Source organism: Primulina eburnea, chromosome 6, assembly GCF_022965805.1.
Source record: "Primulina eburnea isolate SZY01 chromosome 6, ASM2296580v1, whole genome shotgun sequence".
NCBI lineage: Eukaryota > Viridiplantae > Streptophyta > Magnoliopsida > Lamiales > Gesneriaceae > Primulina > Primulina eburnea.
In genome coordinates this window covers 34,373,083-34,380,150 of record NC_133106.1, presented here as the reverse complement: position 1 = coordinate 34,380,150, position 7,068 = coordinate 34,373,083, and positions in this window count along the sequence as shown.

The following is a 7,068-nucleotide window of genomic DNA, read 5'->3' as shown; positions in this document are numbered from 1 at the left end:
AAAGCATATGCCTTTTTTAATTTTTTTTCAATTGCAATGCTGCCATTTGTATTGACAAATTTCTTTAACAAATGAACAGTAACAGCTGGCAGCCTTGTGGTTCGAAAGTATGGGCAATGCTGCAAAGTATGATTTGGTTTGTAAAAATAAAAACCTTAAATTCATAAATACAAGTTTAATTCAAAAAATATTGCAAATAACTATTCAAAACTAATAATAAAATTATAAACTTTTTTTAAACAAAATAAAAGATAAGGATCGCGTATCATTTTAATTGAATTATGATTATTATAAAATTTGAGAGATTTTTTTTTTCTTTTCAAAGATGATAGAAAATAATAAAATATATATACAATTGGATTCAACGACACTTCATGTAAAAGGTAAGTCTGATTGTAAAATAAAGTATATACACATAATTGTTTATTTAAAATATTATATATGTTTGTGCAATATGTATATTTTTTAAAAGTGTTTGCATTCACTTCTGTTTTTAATTAAGTGAAAAAATTTTATATTATGAAAAAATGAGTAGTGTTTGAAAACAAAATTGAAAATATGAAAATCATGATAAACGATTATAATATTAATTTCTAGTATCCCGTCATTTTTTGGATTTCAATTAAAATTAAATAAAATTCACCAAACTTCGGGGGTTTATTTCATCCTACCTATGTGGGCATTACCCTCATGATAGGATGGATGGTCAAGATTTGTCCATGCATATGTAGGACCCACTTTTTTTTTTTGAAATTATATGTTTGACAAGATCTTGACCATCCATCCTCTCATGGGGGCAATGCCCACATAGGTAGGATCTCATTAACCAAACTTCGGGTCTTTACTATATATAAGTAAATTATCATAATTTTAAGATATAGTAATAAATTTGGGACACAACTGAAGTTACCAAATTTCACATTCTCATTTCTGGCAAAAACTTGTATGAGACGGTCTCACGGGTCATATTTGTGAGACAGATCTCTTATTTGGGTCATTCATGAAAAAGAATTACTTCTTATACTAAAAGTATTACTTTTTATCGTGAATATGGGTTGACCCGTCTTACGGATTAAGATCCGTGAGACGGTTTCACATGAGACCTACTCCTCATTTCTCACCTTATTTATGGTTAGTTAATATGCACACGCGATACATGTGTAAGATATAATTATTATATATATATATATATATATATATATATATATATATATATATATATGAATTATGATCATATTAATATCAGGTTAATTAATAAAACTTTGTTACAGTTTTTAATTATTATTTGGACAATGACAACGAAATTATATTAAATATATAATTTGTAGATATAATATGTGAATTTTTGAATTTCTAAAATAAATTAGTTATTTTAGTTGTGAGCAAATTATATGAAAAATATTATTATTTATCTAAATTAATAGGATCTATAAACTATCTGGTGTCACTGAATTAAAGGTCTCAACTTTTATATAGTATAGATATATCTAGCTCTCCCAATTCTTATCCAAACTTTTTAGAATTTCAAATTTCTCATATAATATTTCTTGTTTTAATTTAAACCTTTAAAACAATTTAAAATAGATTTAAGTTTATTCGTGCTCGATAATAAAAAAGTGTTATTAAAAACGTGTATTTGGTCCCACAAATTTTGATTGATCAACGGCGGACATTGTTCCAATTGGCAAAGTTGGGAAGGGACCGCAGCGGAAAAAGGCTGTTGCCCCGCGAGGTGCTCTGATATGTACAATTATGTACATATCATTTTCAGGTGGTTGTAGAACATTGAATCCACTTTTCCAATTTTAATTCATAAATTAAAAATAAAAAAAATATTGTTTTGCTATTTGATAAAAAAAAATCTATATGCTTTTTAATAAAAGAAATAATTTTTATCATCGGTTCTAGGTGAGTCATTAAAAAGATATATGAAATAATCATAAATATAATAACAACAACAAAACAAGATAAAAACTTGTGTGAGACGATTTCACGGGTCATCTTTGTGAGACTGATCTCTTATTTGGGTTATCCATGAAAAAATATTATTTTTTATGCTAAGTGTATTACTTTTTATTGTGAATATGAGCAGGGTTGACCCGTCTCACAGATTAAGATCCGTGAGACGGTCTCACATGAGATTCAGTCCAACAACAAAATAAGATGCGAAGCTCAAGTTGATTAAGATTGATAGTTTTAAAGAAACGTTCGTCTTTCTATTTACGATTTGATCATTTACATTGACAATTGAATTTGTCATATTTTGTGGTTTTAGTTATTTTTTCATCTGAATGTTAATTAGATATTACGTATATCGATGTCATGCTAACACCACGTGAAAAACAACTAAAATTGAGAAAAATATATATTAAAGTTGAACACGAAACATACAAAAGTAAAATTGCATATTTCCTATAAATTTTTAACGAAAGAGAAATCGGTCAAGTAATTTTGTTATAAAATAATATATCAACGCTGCATGGGTATTTTTCTTTCTATCGACTGATATATTGTAAGGCCCGAGAAATTAATCCGATTCATCTGAAAAGACTTGGAAATGATTATTATAATCATGGATGATAATTGATATGATTATAAACGAAACAGATCAGATCGGGAGAGCCGAAAGAAGAAATCACATTATGTGTGAAGAATAGGATTGGCGCACATGCGCGACATGTATCGGTGCACATGCGCGGAACATCCAGTAGCATCGGCGCACATGCGCGAGTTGGGCAGAATGATCGGCGCATATGCGCGACAAAGATGGTGCATATGCACGAGAAGACAAAGCGCTAGTTTAAATAACTGGCGCATACGCGCGACATTGTTCGCGCATATGCGCGCAACGTGCAGCACATGCACGATGCCACTTGGGTTATCATGCACGAGTTGTATATATATATACATACAAACGTTAATTTAGAAGGAAACGAAGGAAATTGAGGAGAGAAATGTTAAGTTTTCTTCGAAGAGTATTAGCGTGAGTTGTGAACAATCCGTCCGTCAGAATTTGAATCCGACTTCAGTATTGAGTTCCTATCAACACAGGCTACAACTGGATAAGTTTTGTTACGTTTAGACAAGATTTGAATTTATGATATTGTCAGAATTGAATATAAATCAGATATGATGTTTCTGCTACAGTAGATATTGTATAATTGAAGTCAAATTAAAGAACAGACTGTTTCTATAATTGTTATGAATTTCAGAGTTGATTTGACTGGGATTCGATATCAGATTTGTGTTATCATTGAGATTACGAGTTAAACCAGTATTGATTATGAGTTCTGGTATTATATTTGTGATGTTGAGATTGACGGAGTTATTCAGATTGTATTGTTATGCCGTCGAAACATCAGTTGATTTACATTTGATCAGAGACAGTATTAAAGAGAGTGTACTATTACGTTATTGACATTGATCAGATTGTATTTTGATTTAAGTATTAATCAGAACAGATTCTGAACTGAGATATATACTGATATTGTATTTATGTGATTGTCATTACCAGACTGGGTATGGACAGATTGGAAGACAAGACCTCGTCTTCATCAGATCGTGAAGATAAAGGTATAAATAAATGTTGATTAGGGATTGCACAACTCGAGTCAGGTTTAACTTGAGTTTCCCAAAATCACATAATTTATTTTATTGCATTGATATTTGCAGATTATCAGATTGATATGTTTAGTCTGTTGAATGATAGCAGAGCCAGAGTTTGAGTCTAGGGCAGAACAGCCTAGCTAGCGCAGAACCGCCGAGTCTTTCTCAGAACCGATAAGACTCTAGACTTACGGTGTATCGATGAGCTTTAGATGTAGATCGACGTCTATCGTAGACACTCGATACAGCATACCAAAAGTCTAACTTAGATCGGGATCCCTAGATTAGAATAAGAGATGAGCCGAGTCTTAGATATTGAGACTAGAGTTTGATCTACAGATCCGTATGAATTTATGTTTCGTAGATTACGATTCATGTTTTATTTACAGACTGGTATTGATACATGTTGTTTGAGTATGTTACATGTGATAAGATATAATTCATGCTTTTATGTTTTATATGATTGCATGTATACATTGTTTATACTGGGATATTCATATCTCACCGGAGTTATCCGGCTGTTGTCTTGTTTTGTATGTGTGCATGACAACAGGTGGGGCAGGATCAGGGTCAAGAAGAAGATGAGAAATCAAGATTAGAGTGGTGATTCCGGACTTATTGTAGACTTGGTTTAATACTTGAAATTTAGTAATTGAACCCTAGATTAGTTTGGGTGAAAGACTGTTGTACATTATTGTACTTTTATACAGATATGTATATTATTTAAATGACATTACCTTCCGCACTTGTATTTTTAAAGAAAAATTTTTAGACCCCGTTTTATCTAAATTGACAATTAAATCCCAAAGATGATTAAGAAGATGATTAGTGTCCGGGTCCCCACAACAGGTTATAGATAGGTTTTATTACTTGATTGTAGTAATTAAACCTTAGTTAAACTAGATGCATGTTGTACAGGATTTGTATTATTATACTGGATTGTATAATAGCATGATTCCATTACCTTCCGCATTTTAAAAGAAAAATTTTTAGACCCTATTTATCTTAACCGATAATTAAACCCCCAAAAAAGATTAAGAAGATGATTAGCGTCCGGGTCCCCACATATATCATTATCGTTTTTTATGTGACAATTTAATTTTGTAGAATTTGTTCGATAATACCCATTATATTTTGAAAAAGTCATCCTGCAAACATGCCTTTTAAAATGTAATGACACGTAGATATCATTTTTTTTTTGAACATTCAGATTAAATCCATATGTAATAAATTTTCAAATAGTTTACATTTGTGAAAGTTGAAAATTTATCATCAATATTGAATGCATATAAAATATTAGGTTTCCTTGTTATTCTCCGTTTGGCCAAATATTTTTCAAAAAATATTAATGTCTTATAAGTGGAAAAAAATTTCAAGTAAGTGTTTTGATAACAAAATAGTAAAAAAAAAAATAAAAAACATTTTAAAATGTTCTCTTAAAATATAGTGTTTGAAAAATCACTTAGATGTGTTAAAAACGTGTTAGAGTTTAGAATGATGAATAAATTTTTAAATTTCTCTTTAAAATCTGTCAAATAATGTGACCGGTTTCGATAGTGTTAGCTATATAAGGATTAAGTGTGCTTATAAATAATTTCAGAGAAGAGTGTGTCTCATGTGAGACCGTCTCACGGATATTAATCTGTGAGACGGGTCAACCCTACCCATATTCACAATAAAAAGTAATACTCTTAGCTTAAAAAATAATACTTTTTCATGGATGACCCAAATAAGAGATTCGTCTCACAAATTTGACCCGTGAGACCGTCTCACACAAGTTTTTGCTTTCAGAGAAAGCTCCAAGTGTGTAAAATCTTGCTTTTGTTCATCCTCTTGGCATTCTCTATATATAGCACTTATTGCATTTTTTTTATTCAATGTTCGACTGTAGCTCAATAAGTAATTTTCTTATATATCGAACACTTTAATTAATGAGCAATTTGACATTTATCAAATCTGAGAGGAAACGACCATCGACAACAAAAAAATATCTAGTTATGTACGTAGACTTTTAAGGAAAAAATCTGATCTACTTATATCAATTTTGTTATGCATGAGAAGTCTACGAACTTTTCTTACAAAATAGGTGAGATCCTTGTAAAATGTTGTGTCTTGTATCTAAATATAATTTTACTCGACCGTTGATTAATGTTCTTGGATAAAAAAAACATTTGATTAGTCAATGTGCCACAAACTGATATGTATGAATGATCGAGTATATCAATCATGCTTATGATGATGAAGCGGTTGAATAGCTTAGCATTACATGACCGGTTGAATAGATTCTTTTGAAGCAGTCGAGTACCTGTAATACAGGTCAAATGACAAACTAAATATAATATAATAAATTATTGTTTATTATTACGAAAACAATATATATCTAACAAGAAGTGTTTACATATATTTAGAAATTTAGAAATGATGTAAATCAATCATAGCCTAATTCATAAAATATTTTATAATTTTTTTGTAAAAAACACTTTTATGAAAACATTTTACATATATTTATCCAAACATAGCCTAATTTATTTCTTTATTATTCTCCTTTTGACAACTCCCAAGTCGTACATGTAGAGTAATAAACAATAAATTGTCAGTAATTAAACATGAGTGATATAATGATATTTGACAATGATATTTTTTGCATAAGAGAGGAAAATAATTACTGAAATCCTGAAATAATATTTTATTAATAATAAAATTTTCTCACCCATTTTGTCTATAGTAAAAAGTACAAAACTCTAGGTTGCACTTTGATAGACAAATTTGAATTAATTAATTTTAAATTCATTTAATTGTTTCAAAAAATTTATGTTTAATGTATTTCAAATTCATCTCTTATTAATTTATATAGATGTATTAATAATTACGATATATTTAAAAATACCGAAAGTTATTTCAAATTATTTATTTCGAATAAAATCATTTAATCCAAGCATGACCTCAGTGTATTTCAGTAAAAGAAAACAATCAATTTTGAAGAAATTTTAAAATATAGCGGTGAATTTTGAAGTTGGAACCAATATATGGATGAAATGGGAGATATCCCTCTTACAGTGATTAATCATAGTTCTCTATGCATTTAGATAATTTAATGGTGCATATATATATTATGCATGACGAAAGATTCATCAGTTATATATGGAGTAGTTTCACGTCTGAAAATGACAAAAATATCCGAAATCGTGGTTTTTTGGTTTATCAACAATTTATTTGTAAGAACTAAATGGTTTATTTTTAGATTTTTTTTCAATAAATTAATAATAAAATAGTTTATTTTTAGAGATTATACGAAATTAAAATTCAAATATGACTTTTTGCATCATTCTTCAAATTTATCAAAACAATATAATTTTTACTAGACATTTTTCTCCATTTGAAACGATTTAATTAATTGAAATAACAACATAGCTCTAACTGATTCAACACTACAATTTAAGAATCTGTCGTATCATAATTATA